The following is a 13,321-nucleotide window of genomic DNA, read 5'->3' on the forward strand; positions in this document are numbered from 1 at the left end:
ATACAAAGCAAGGTGAGGGGTAGATAATTGTACCTAAATGATATTGGATCATAGAAAGTATGCCAGCTAACTACTGCTTAATTTGTAGATATAACACATCATTGTAGATTAAAAACAAAATGAAACAAAACACTGAGGCATTATGTGAAATATGTTGTTAAAAGATTTACCTTTATATGGGTATATGTGTGTTTAACTTCATTCTTTTTAATACTTATAGTATATTCCATTTTATATTGTATTTAATATTAAAAAAAACAATCCCATAGCCTCATGATGACCTAATTTTGCTGAGTTTTTCAAAGGCATATAATAAATATTAACAGACTCCTTTAGTAGACATTCTTCATTATTAAATTATTAAATAATACATAGTAAAACATATAGAATAATGATAAATATTTATTATTTAATATTACTAATATATATTAATATACATATATTATTTAAATATGAAGTAACTTGGAGAAGAGGACAGAGCAATTTGGGGATATCAGGAAAGGCTTCCTACAGAACTTTGAATTGCATTTTAAAAGAAGAAAGGGACCACAATGACCGCCCAGAGACTGCTGAACTCCTTATTCATCTGGCCACTGCTACCACTCACTCCAGGCACAGAATATTCAGTCATGGAAAAAAATGAGCTGGTGCCAAAGGGCAAATTGGCTGAGCAGGCTGAGAGATATGATGACATGGCATCCTGCATGAAGTCTGTAACTGAACAAGGAGCTGAATTATCCAATGAGGAGAGGAATCTTCTCTTTGTTGCTTACAAAAATGTCATAGATGCCCAAAGGTCATCTTGGAGGGTCATTTAAAGTATTGAACAAAAGACAGAAGGTGCTGAGAAAAAAACAGCAGATGGCCCAAGAATAGAGAGAAAATCGAGATGGAACTAAGAGATATCTGCAATGATGTGCTGTCTCTATTGGAAAAGTTCTTGATTCCTAATGTTTTATAAGCAAAAAGACAGTTTTCTCATTGAAAATGAAAGGAGACTAAAAACAGTTTCTTGGCTGAGGTTGCTGATGGTGATGACAAGAAAGGTATAAGTGGATCAATCATGACAAGCATATCAAGAAGCATTTGAAATTAGCAAAAAGGAGTTGCAACCAACACAGTCTATAAGATTGGGTCTGGCCTTGAATTTTTCTGTGTTCTTTTATGAGATCCTGAACTCTCCAGAGAGTCTGCTCCCTTGCAAAGATAGCTTTTGATGAAGCCAGTGTCAAACTTAATACATTAAGTGAGAATCATACAAAGACAGCACACTAACAATGCAATTACCAAGAGACAACTTGACATAGTGGACATTGGACACGCAGAGATGAAATTGAAGCAGGAGAAGGAGGGGAGAATTAACCAGCCTTCCAACTTTTGTCTGCCTCATTCTAAAATCTACACAGTACTGTCCCACAAATAGTTTTTGTTTACAATTTATGACAGATTTATATTATTTCTGTTTTGATTTCTATATTTCCCTTGTGGTTTTTATGTTTAATATCAGAGGAGTAGAGTCAGTTAACATTTAGAGAGTTTTCTGTTTTCATCTGAGGTGGTCAATATAGCGATATGAAATTTTTATATATGTTTTACATGTTTGGCATAGTACTTTTGGTACATTATGATTTCACAAGGCCAGTGTTAAAACAGCTTCTTTGTCCAAGCAAAGAAAACTACATATTGGCCTGTCATGGTGGGGGGAAAAGAGGTAATTGGTTCCAGCCACAGGTGTAGTCATTGTGGGGTACTTTAGGGTTGGAGCATTCATGGCTGTGGAAGAAATGGATGTCCCATAGATATTACATGCCATTCCATGTTCATCTGTGGTATATACAAATCTCAACATTTACACCTTTATGATTGCAGTTGCAAAAGTGTTCCTTAAGGTAGTTTTAACCCAGTCAATTCACTCTGAAGAAGGGCAGAAATAGTTCACATTCCATTATTTGTAGTTACCTGCTGTTTGCTTGCATTATTTTTGCTACACTCATTTTATTTGTATTTAAATGGGCTAGGCAACCTAAGAACAAATACACAAGTGAAGATGCAGTAAAAATGAATTGCTTGATATTCATAGTCACTATATATCAAGCACAGCAGTAAAACAAAAAGCCCATGTATTTAACTTTTTTTAGGTTTTTTGCTTTTGAGATTTTTTTTGATACTTACTTAACATGCATGTGCTATAAAAATAGTTAACAGGGAAATAACTTGAGATGATTGCTAGTTTTGTTTAATGTCTTATGAAATTTTCTTGAACAATACAAGCACAATTGTCAAGAAAATATGTATTAAGTTGATGTAAGTGGAATAAAAATTTTATGAATGAACGTTTCAAAATAAATAAAAAAACAAAAGAAGAAAGGAACTCTGTAAGGCAAAAGTAAGGAGGGAATGCATTACAGGAATAGAAGATAGCCATTACAAAGGTTATGGAGAAGAGTACGGAGGATCATAAAAGACAAGGCCAGTTCATTTCAAGCACATAGTGTCAGAAGGAGAGTAGTGTCCAGTGTAAATGGAAAGACATGCTCGGCTCAAGACTTTAAATGCTCAATAGATGAGTTTATATTTAATCCTAAAAGAACTAGAAAGCCATTGGAATTGGTGGAATAGAAGTGTCTTATGGTCTGCTTTGCAATTTAAGAAATTCACTTTCTTAACAGCACATAGTATGCACTGGGTTGAGGAAAGATTTTAGTGAGGTTGACCAATTAGAAAACTGTTTCCCTTATCTAGTCAATAGGTGATGATGGCTTAAACTAAGTAGTAGTTTTGTGAGTGGAGACAAGTTTTTGGATAAGAAGGTTGTTGGAAAGATATAAATGTGTGTTGGTTGTCTCTCGAACCGAGGAAGATGATTGTCTGTGCGTTTTTGTGCACAAAGACACCCATGCTTGAAGATTTAAGTGGAAAAGTTGATGCACAGAGACAGTCCCAGTCTCTCGGCGTTGGAAGACTGGGTCCAGTGGCACGAAAAGAGACACCTGGAGACTTCCTCAGCTGCATTGGATAGTCGTGTTGTCTTTTGTGCTCCATCACACCCTAAGCACTCCACAGTGCCTTGTTGCATCGCCCTCTCAGCCGTTGAACCTTCTTGTTGGTTTCTTCCGCCTGTTCTGCCGAAGCAGTCTTCACATGCTGGGTGAGCAAAGCCCTAGTTCACCAGGGGTCGACGTCGACCCGATGGCTACCCTCACAAGGTTTAGCCGGCCTGTGGAAGCCGTTGCCTGGGGTGTGGCCACTGCCGTATGCTAGCAGCTACTGGGAGCCACAAGTGAGAGCTGGGTGTCAGGTGAGGGTCTGAGGCTGGAGTGCTGCCCTAGAAGGGCACAACAAGCCCTCCATACCAGAGATATTACCCCTCCCTGAGCACCCCATACACCCCTATATATATAAATGACAAGATTGAGTACATGGGATAAAGGGTCTGAGATAATGAACATGATGCAACAGAATGAGGAATTTGACAAAAATAAGAAATTCCAGAAATGGAAAGGGTATCGGGACAAAGATAAGTTCAATTTTAGACCTGTTAAATTTAAGATATTTCTATAATATCTAATCTGACATATTCAATATGTAATTGATAATGTGGATCTGAATATCAGGACTGATTATGGCTAAATATATAAAAATGACAAATATCTGTTTGGAGACAGGGATAGAAGCTGATGAAGCAACTGAAGGAAAATATAAAGGGAGAAGCTATGTTAGAAAAGAGATACCCAGAATTAGTTGTGATATGGATAAGTCAGCAAAGAAGTTGAAGGACCAGTCAGATGGCTAAAAGTCAAACCAGAAAAGAGTAGTCTCAAAGAATAGGATGAGAGGAGAGAATATCCAAGAATAGAGAAGAGTTCTGCAAATCAAAACTACTCTGAGGTATCACCTCACACCTAGCAGATTGGCCAACATGACAGCAAAGGAAAGTAATGAATGCTGGAGGGGATGTGGCAAAGTAGGGACAATAATTCATTGCTGGTGGAGTTGTGAATTGATCCAACCATTCTGGAGGGCAATCTGGAACTAGGCCCAAAGGGCAATAAAAGACTGTCTGCCCTTTGATCCAGCCATAGCACTGCTGGGCTTGTACCCCAAAGAGATAATAAGGAAAAGGACTTGTACAAGAATATTCATAGCTACGCTCTTTGTGGTGGCCAAAAATTGGAAAATGAGAGGATGCCCTTCAATTGGGGAATGGCTGAACAAATTGTGGTATATGTTGGTGATGGAATACTATTGTGCTAAAAGGAATAATAAAGTGGAGGAATTCCATGGAGACTGGAACAACCCCCAGGAAGTGATGCAGAGTGAAAGGAGCAGAACCAGGAAAACATTGTACACAGAGACTGATACACTGTGGTTCAATCGAACATAATGGACTTCTCCATTAATGGCAATACAATGTCCCTGAACAATCTTCAGGGATCTAGGAGAAAAAAAAAAAACACTATCCTCAAGCAGAGGACAAACTGTGGGAGTAAAAACACTGAGGAAAAGCAACTGTTTGACTACAGGGGTGGAGGGGATATGATTGAGGAGAGAAGCTAAATGAGCACCCTAATGCAAATACCAACAACAAGGAAATGGGTTCGGAGCAAGGACACATGTGATACTCAGTGGAATCGCATGTAGCCTAGGGGAGTGGTGGCAAGAGGAGGGGGGGCGGAAAAGAAAATGATCTCTGTTTCCAATGAATAATGTTTGAAAACGACCAAATAAAATAGTGTTTTAAAAAAAAAGAATAGAGAAGAATTAATGATGTGAACCTTAGCAAATCAGTGGAGAAGGATTAGGCCTGAGAAAAGACCATTCACTTTGGCAATGAGTAAAAATACCAGTTGAGTAAGGAGTGTGGAAGGGGAATTACAAATATCTGAGGAATAAAGGGGAGGAATTGTATGTAAAGATGTAATCTTCCTTAGAAAATGAAAGTTATCAAAGCATGGAATGGACTGTTTTTGGAGTAGTTTCCTCCTTCTTGAAGGTCTTTAAGCAAAATCTAGATGAGTAAGTTGTGGAAGAGTTGAATTATATGCTCCTGAGATCCATTCCATTTCCATGATTAATGTCCTTATAACTCTTTAAAGATGCCATATAAACTTTGAGATATTAACTAGTATTATTACCACAACCACTATTACTACTAATTCTGGTTCTGCTGCTGCTACTGCTACTACTACCACCATTATCACTAATGCCTACTATCACCACCACCACCAATAAAAGCAACTGTCATTAAAATTTCTTTCAGCATTTACAGGAGAGAAGAAATATTTTCTGAAAAGGCATTCCTATAATTTAGAGATAGATAGATAGATAGATAGATAGATAGATAGATAGATAGATAGATACACAATATATCATCATTGTCCTCTACTTTCTCTTTTTCCTCTTCTTTTCCTATTCATCCCCTTCTTCTCTCTCCAACATGTTCTTTGTCCCTCTTATTCCTTATGAAAGTTCTGACCTAGTTCTCACTTTTCTAAAGGACTCATAATTTTCCAAAGCTAGAAGGCATTTCACTCTCAGTTTTTGCTAATATAATAGGACTATTCACAATATTACAAACTAAAACAAAATAGGATGAATAACTTTGCCATTAAAGATTAGTGTAAAGGAGAAGATTAATGGGGAGCTGATGTGGAAAGTGAACTTGTAGCATGGATTGCCAATAATCTTCTTAATTCAGATGAAGGGAATTATTTAAATATAGCTCAAAAATAGAATCTATGATCCAACTCCATGATGAATGTCTGTCCCAGCTCATTAGTTGAAACTTTATTTGATTCTTGTCCCTTTGGTTATACAATTAATCAGCTGGAGAAGGACTTGTACTACCTAGTTTTTCAGTTCCTGTGTTTCAGTCCTACTATGTCAATTTTATCTATGAGGAAAATTATGCTCCTTTTTTGAATGCATGCCTAAATTATGCCTAAAAATTTCTGCAGTAGTGTGCACAGAGGGAAGGAGTTGAAGTGAAACTTCTGATAGCTCAGTGTTCTTCTCTGGACTTTGGTGACAAATATAAGAAAGCTATTACTACAAGTAAAGATAAAACTTTTAATATAAATTTATGAAAAGAATATATGCCTGCCATAAACATATTTCTCTGTTGCATTTAGAATAATTATAATTTATGCTTTAAGGATGACTTGTTGACCAGTTTATCATCAAATCCAGTGGAAGAGTTTTGTATTATGTAAGAATATCCAGATCAATTGTTATTTAAATAGAATCTTTCCTTCCTTTCCTTCATGTAAATAAAATTTAGTTTTTAAATTAGCAAAAGAACTGGTTTTAAGAGACTTTTAAAATACATATATGGAATTGTTAAAAGTATTGTGTAATGAGAAAGAGAGATAGACATACAGACAGAATCATCACTGCAAATAGAAACAGCTTCTAATAAAGAATACAATTGAGGTTTCCAACAATGCCTGTTTTTCATAGGGTACAAACAGGCTAACAAAATTATATTGACTCTTATAATTAAATTAGCCAGCTTGCTCAGGAGCTGTCCTTTCTGAATCATTTGTAATCTATCATGGGAACCTAATCTGAAAAGGCTCTTTGCATCATGCACTGTCTTGTCCACGCACTCCTAAGAAGTTGAAGAAAGCCAGCTTCAGAAGAAAAATACTCAAAAGGCAATTATTTCCCAATAAAATTTGGCCATGTAATAACATTTAATTGAAATTTCATACTAAGAAGTATGAAGCATCACTCAGGCAAATAAGCATGAAGAGTAATTTTATAGGAAAAGTGAAAGCATTAAAATTATTTAAAAGAATTTTCATATTTTCCAGATGTTGATTTACATATTTTCATATCATAGGATTACAGATTTTGAGTGTAAAAGGAAATTTTAGCACCCTGATCCTATTTTTATGTGAAAAATTGATACTGATTTAAGGTTATATGTTGTGAATCTGGAATGAACCTTAAAAAGTATCTTGTCCAACTTCCTTATTTTACTGCAGAGGAACATGAAAATCCAGAGGCATGAAAGGACTCACCAAAATCACAAAATGAGACAACTGAAGTTTTGAATATAAATCTTCTGACTTCAAAAGCAAAGTTCATTCCATGGCATATGATTCATTCATCCCTTACCCCAAATTTATTTATCTTTTGATACATGTATAAATTCATATTTAATATTCTGAGAGAAAAATAGATTATTAGCATGGATGTTTTTTAATAGAACAATTATTTATATAGTGTAAAACAGAGTTTTCTAGAACAGTGGGCTTGGTTCACTTTGGTTAACTCATTATTCAATTCACTCATTATTTAAGATTGCATTATTTAGTTACAAATTAATTTTTTTCATGGGCCTTTATTGAACATGATTTTTGTTACATTATATTCAGGAAAAGGTACATTTAATATTTATACTTTTGTCCAGTTGTTTGTAAGGTTGGGGGGGCAAATATGTGGTCAATTTTTGTGTCAGTACCATTTACAATTGAGAAAAATGTTATGCTCTTTTCTATTTCCAGTTCATGTTCTCCAGAGGTCTATTATATAAAACTGTTTTAAAATTCTACCCATCTCCTTAATTTATTTATAAATATCTAAGAGGAAAAGTTTGAGATCTTCCACTAATAAAATTTTATGATGTATTTCCTCCTGAAATTTATTTAACATTTTTGTTGAAAACTTGCATGTGATACCATTTGGCATTTAAAAATATTTATGTATATATGTATGTGTGTATATATGAATGGATGAATTTATATGTTTTGTGTATTTTCTGTTTCAAGTGTGTTTCTTGTAAACAATATATTGTTGTATTCTGGTTTCTAATACATTCTGCTGTCCACAGTAGTTTTATGGGTGGGTTCATCCCATTCACATTCATAGATATGATTAAATATAATTACTAGCTCCTTTGACTTCTGGAATAACATATCTCAAGTCCTCTGCTACTTTAACTGGTAGATGCTAAATCTATTATTCTCACTGTGTCTCTATGGTATTCAAATGTTTTCTATCTGAATGCTTCCAATGTTAACTCTATTACTTGAGAATTTTGGCATTTGGTATTTTAATGTGAAATTGAGTAAATCTATTCCACTTTATTTCATATTATTTTCCATTTTTGTTGTTCAGTCATTTTTAGTTATATCTAACTCTTCATGACTCCTTTGGGGATTTTCTTGGCAAAGATACTGGATTGATTTACCATTTCCTTCACCTATAACTTGAATAGTCCATTGTGAAATTCGAAAATTGATATTCTTTGATTACTGAGAAAAATTGAATCTAATCAGTGAGCCTAATTGAAATCAATATTTCTGAATGAAATGGAATGATGAAGGCTCATACTAGCAAATTAAGTAACCTTTGGTCTAAGACCACTAGAAATTCATTTGGTAAACTAATTTGACTTAAATTTGACAATTTTGGTTATCACACCCTAGAAAATCTAAGAATACCAATTGAATAATCTCACACAAAAGAAATGAATTCTGTGTACATTTGGTGTTCAGCTGTGCTGTCAAGTAGGGTGTATCCACTGTCCCTTAAAGAGTCCACTTCTATTGCTCCATCACCCTATTCTTCCACTGCGTAAGAGATCTAACCTTTTTTGGACAAGAGAGTCAGGTTGCTGGTGATTTTTCTTACCAAGAGATTTATGCGTGAAGCCACTCAGCTCAGAAACATAACACCCTTAAAACTCTATCTTGTTACTGCATAAATTGTCCATTATGAAGGAAAAGATAAAAGAAGAAACCTAGGTAGAAACCTCAGACAAACCTGGCCACTGCCTAAATATCTCTATTTCCTTTTCAAGCCTTGCAAGGAAACTTCAGGGAATGGGAATGCTTTTCATTATCAAAAGGGGGACATTTTGCTAGAGACTGCAGAGGGACTTATGGAATAAAAATAAACATGAAATACGAGGAGGAGCTAAATACAAATTTACACACTAAGAATATGAGGATGAGACTCTATCTTATTTGTGCTTTCTGGTAATCTATCCCAGGAAATGTTTTCCAGGCATTGTTTTGTTCTATGAATTGATATCTCCACCTAGTTTTTTCCTTTGGTCTGATAAGGCAAGGGGAAAAAGGATGTAGAAAGTGAAATTTCAAAAGTTTTCTGGAAATTAAAAAAAAAAACAAGTCTCTTTGTACTTCTAACCTTTGCCAAATTATAGATTGCAGAGATTAATGACAGGTAGAAACACAAATTAGAGACTAAATATGTGATTAAAATGTAATTTCTCTACTAAAATTTTTTTAAATTATGATTTTGAATGTTTTTATGAGTATCTCTAATTGAGCTATTCTTATTTATATAGGAAGAGCAGTCAATTCTGCTTTCTGATTAATAGAAAAATTTCAAAATAATTTGTTTTTTAGCCTCCAAAGTTTGAAATTTTGGGTAGAATTAATTTTAACTGTAATTTTTTTCAAAAGTAAAAATTCTTTTTTATACCTAAAACTTGCTCTTAAAGGGAATGACAGATTTATTGCAAAGTGAAAACATGATTTTTTTTCTAATTAAAAGTCATAATATGAAAATTTTAAACTACTTTCACTTTTTCTCCAAAAGAGAAAAAATACGCAAAGTTAGAATTTATTTATCTTTCTGTTCTTTATTGCTTTTAAACAACCAAGAAAACTCTATTATAGCCTCTTATATTGGCATTTCAAGATGTTACTCCTGGAAACAATGATAAGGCAAATTTTATAAAAAGATTCAAACTCAAAGAAAAGTAAATTCCAAAGTTCTCTCAGTTTCCAGTTTGACCTTGGGGAGGTCAATTTGTTTTAAAATTAGGAAATAACTGAAAGTACATGAGATGTAACATTCTTTTTTGAAGACTATGATAAGTTAGGGTAAGAGTTATAGAAGATAGAATTTAACAAGAACATAGTATTATAGGCATTAATAAATACATGATCACCTAATATGAGGGGGACTCAGTTTATTAAAGATCAAATAAAATGATCATATAACACAAATATTATCATAAAATATTGTACTTTTGATTGGGCAAGGCAGAATTTTCAAATTATTTTCCCTTTTATTCTTAATTATATATTTACAACATTCATCTTTTTTAACTTTTCAGCAAGATAACAGGTTCTTCACTAGTCAGTACCACATAGTCCATATGTGCAACCATCAGTTACAGGAAATGAAAAATTTTGAATACTATAGATATTACTTAACTTGGCAAGATATTTTCTAGGTGTGTACATATTGATGAGTTGATTGCCCAAGCTAGTTTAGTATTTAAGAGGCTTCCAAGGAAAGTGTAAAAGATACAAGCTGTTATTAGGTTGCCTACAAAATTAAAGACCTTATTGTGAAACCTGGATATTATACAAGTGCCATACAGGAAACAGAATCATTACAACTTCAATTATCTTAGGAAAATTCTGACGACCACTTGGCTAGAGATGGAATCAAACACTTCATGTCATTTCTCTAGCTGAATTGCCAAGCATTCAGACTTTACTATTCAGCTGATGGGTAGGACACATTGTCTTCAAATATCAAATGTATGTTTGCCTATAAGCCTATTTTACAGAGAATTCACAAAGGCAAGCACTCTCACAGATGTCAGAAGAAATGCTATAAGAATACTTTAAACATCTCTCTGAAGAACTCATATTGATTGTGAGAAACAGGAGACTGGCACAGGACTGACTCACAGACCTTATCTATGTCAAAGAAAGCCCCTGTGCCAGTGTCTCCTGTTTCTCACAATCAATATTAGACATTGAAAATATTCTTGCATTCCTCAAAAATGAAACCTTATTAAGTCTACTAAGCTTGAGATCTATCATAACCAGTTTCTGTATTCAGAAGTTTTGGACTATTTTCTTGTGTTATTAATTTGCATTCTATATATAGTGTGTATAGTATGCAGACATATACACACTTCCTTACAAGTGTGTATATATATATATATATATATATAATATATTAGTGAAGCTTAAGAAATATACAAGGCCTAGTGGTACCAGATCTTAAACTGTACTACAAAGCAGTGATCATCAAAATATTATGGTACAGGCTAAGAGATGGAAGGGTGGATCAGTGGAATAGATTAGGTGTAAATGACTTCAGTAAGCTGGTGTTCAATAAACCCAAAGATCCCAGCTTTTGGAACAGCAACTTACTATTTGACAAAAACTTCTGGGAAAATTAGAAAACGGTGTGGCAAAAGTTAGGTTTAGATCAACATTTCACACCCTATACTAATATAAATTAAAAATGGTCAAATGACTTGAATATAAAGAGTGAAATCATAAGTAAATTAGGTGAACATAGAATAGTTTAGCTGTCAGATCTATGGGAAAGGAACAAATTTAAGACCAAGCAAGAAATAGAGAACATTACAAATGAATAATTTTGATTATATTAAATTAAGAAGTTTTTGTATAAGTAAAACCAATGAAACTAAAATTAGAAAGGAAGCAAAAAACTGGGAAAACATTTTTATAACAAAATTCTCTGTCAATGGCCTAATTTCCCAAATACATCAAGAATGAAGTCAAATTTACAAGAAAGCAAGTCATTACCCAATTGACAAATGGTCAAGGGATTTGAAAAGGCAATTTTCAGATGAAGAAATCAAAACTATAAATGATTGCATGAAAAAGTGTTCTAAATCCTTCCTAATTAGAGAAATGCAAATCAAAAACACTCTAAGATACCACCTCACACCTAGCAGATTGGCCAATATAACAGTAAAGGAAAATAATAAATGTTGGAAGGTATGCAGCAAAATTTGAGGACTATTGCATTGCTGGAAGAGTTGTGAATTGATCCAACCATTATGGAGGGCAATTTGGAATTATGCCCAAAGGGCTTTAAAAGATTGTATGCCCTTTGATTCAACTATACCACTACTGCATTTGTACCCCAAAGAGATAAAAATATTCATAACTGTGCTTTTTGTGGTGGCTAAAAATTGGAAAATGAGAGGGTATCCTTTGATTGTGGAATGGCTGAACAAATTGTGGTATATGATTGTGATGGGATACTATTGTTTTGTAAGGAATGATGATCTGGAGAATTTCTATATGTACTGGAAAGATGTCCATTAACTGATGTGGAGTGAAATGAGCAAAACCAGGAGAGCACTGTACTCAGAAAGTGAAACATTATGGGATCATAAAATGTAATAGACACTGCTACTAATAGCAATGATCAAGAATAATCTCATGGAATTATGAAAAAGAATGCTATCCACAGCTAGGAGTAAAACTATAGAAGTAGAAATACAGAAGAAAAACATATGACTTATTGGTTGTTTATATGGGTATATGATTTGGGGTTGTGGTTTTAAAAAGATTATTAAATATGAATAATATGGAAATATGTTTTGAGTAATAAAACATGTTTAAACTAGTGGAATTGCTTGTCAGCTCCAGGAGGGGGGAGAGAAGAGGGGAAGGAGAGAACATGTGAAGAGCCAACTCCCAAACCCCTTCTTTCCCCTCCCTGACCCCTAACACCAGGGGGTTCCTGTCACTCCTCCTCCTGACATATGCCAGGAGCCATAATGACCCCTAACCCCAGGAGTTCTTGTCCCTCCCCCTCCTGACATTTGCCAGGAACTGATAACAACCCAGCCCCAGGAGTTCCTGTTCACTCCTCCCACCCCAGAAATTCCTCTGCACTCCCTCTACCACAAAAGTGTATAAAAAACCTGCAAGCCCCAGATTTGGGGACAGCCATTTTTAGTGCTGAGCCCAAACTGCAGTTTGTTAATAAACTCCCTCCTGTGTGTTACATTGTTAGTTATCGTTTCATCTTTGGGATTAATTCACCGGGCACTTCTCATGGATCATGTAACCATAGAAAAATATTATAAAAAATATAATGTAGAGGGAAAAAAGAAATGCTAAAAAAAGAAAGGAGATGTAGAAGTTTGATTTCTGACTTTTAACTAATTTTGGTATCCAGAAGTTCTGGGTTATGTTGTTGTGTTATTTTTTTTTAATTATACTGTGAAAGTTTTTCCTTTTTTTTTATCCTTCTAGATGATCTATGAATCTTACACTTAATCTATGCTTCTTTTATTTGAAGTCATCCTTTGATTTATATAGATACTATTTGTTCCCTAAATGTATTGTTTTTGCCTTCTTCTGCTAGATTTTTTTTCACTACTATATTTTTCTACTACAAATGTTTATTTTCTATTTCATTTCTTTAAAAGAAAAATTAGCACTTCAAATTTATTTTCCTAATCTATGTATTTTTGCTTTGAGAGACACAAATTCTGTTCTTTTCCACTATCTTTTCTTAAGGATTTAATTTTCCTTTGAACCATTCTGGAATT

General features: G+C 34.1%; 1 pseudogene; it reads left to right on the top strand.

Annotated features, from left to right (window-relative positions):
- The first annotated feature begins 629 nt into the window (after nucleotides 1-629).
- LOC100020824 (14-3-3 protein zeta/delta-like) lies at nucleotides 630-1,362 on the top strand (annotated as a pseudogene).
- Nucleotides 1,363-13,321: the final 11,959 nt, after the last annotated feature.

This window comes from Monodelphis domestica, chromosome 7, assembly GCF_027887165.1.
Source record: "Monodelphis domestica isolate mMonDom1 chromosome 7, mMonDom1.pri, whole genome shotgun sequence".
NCBI lineage: Eukaryota > Metazoa > Chordata > Mammalia > Didelphimorphia > Didelphidae > Monodelphis > Monodelphis domestica.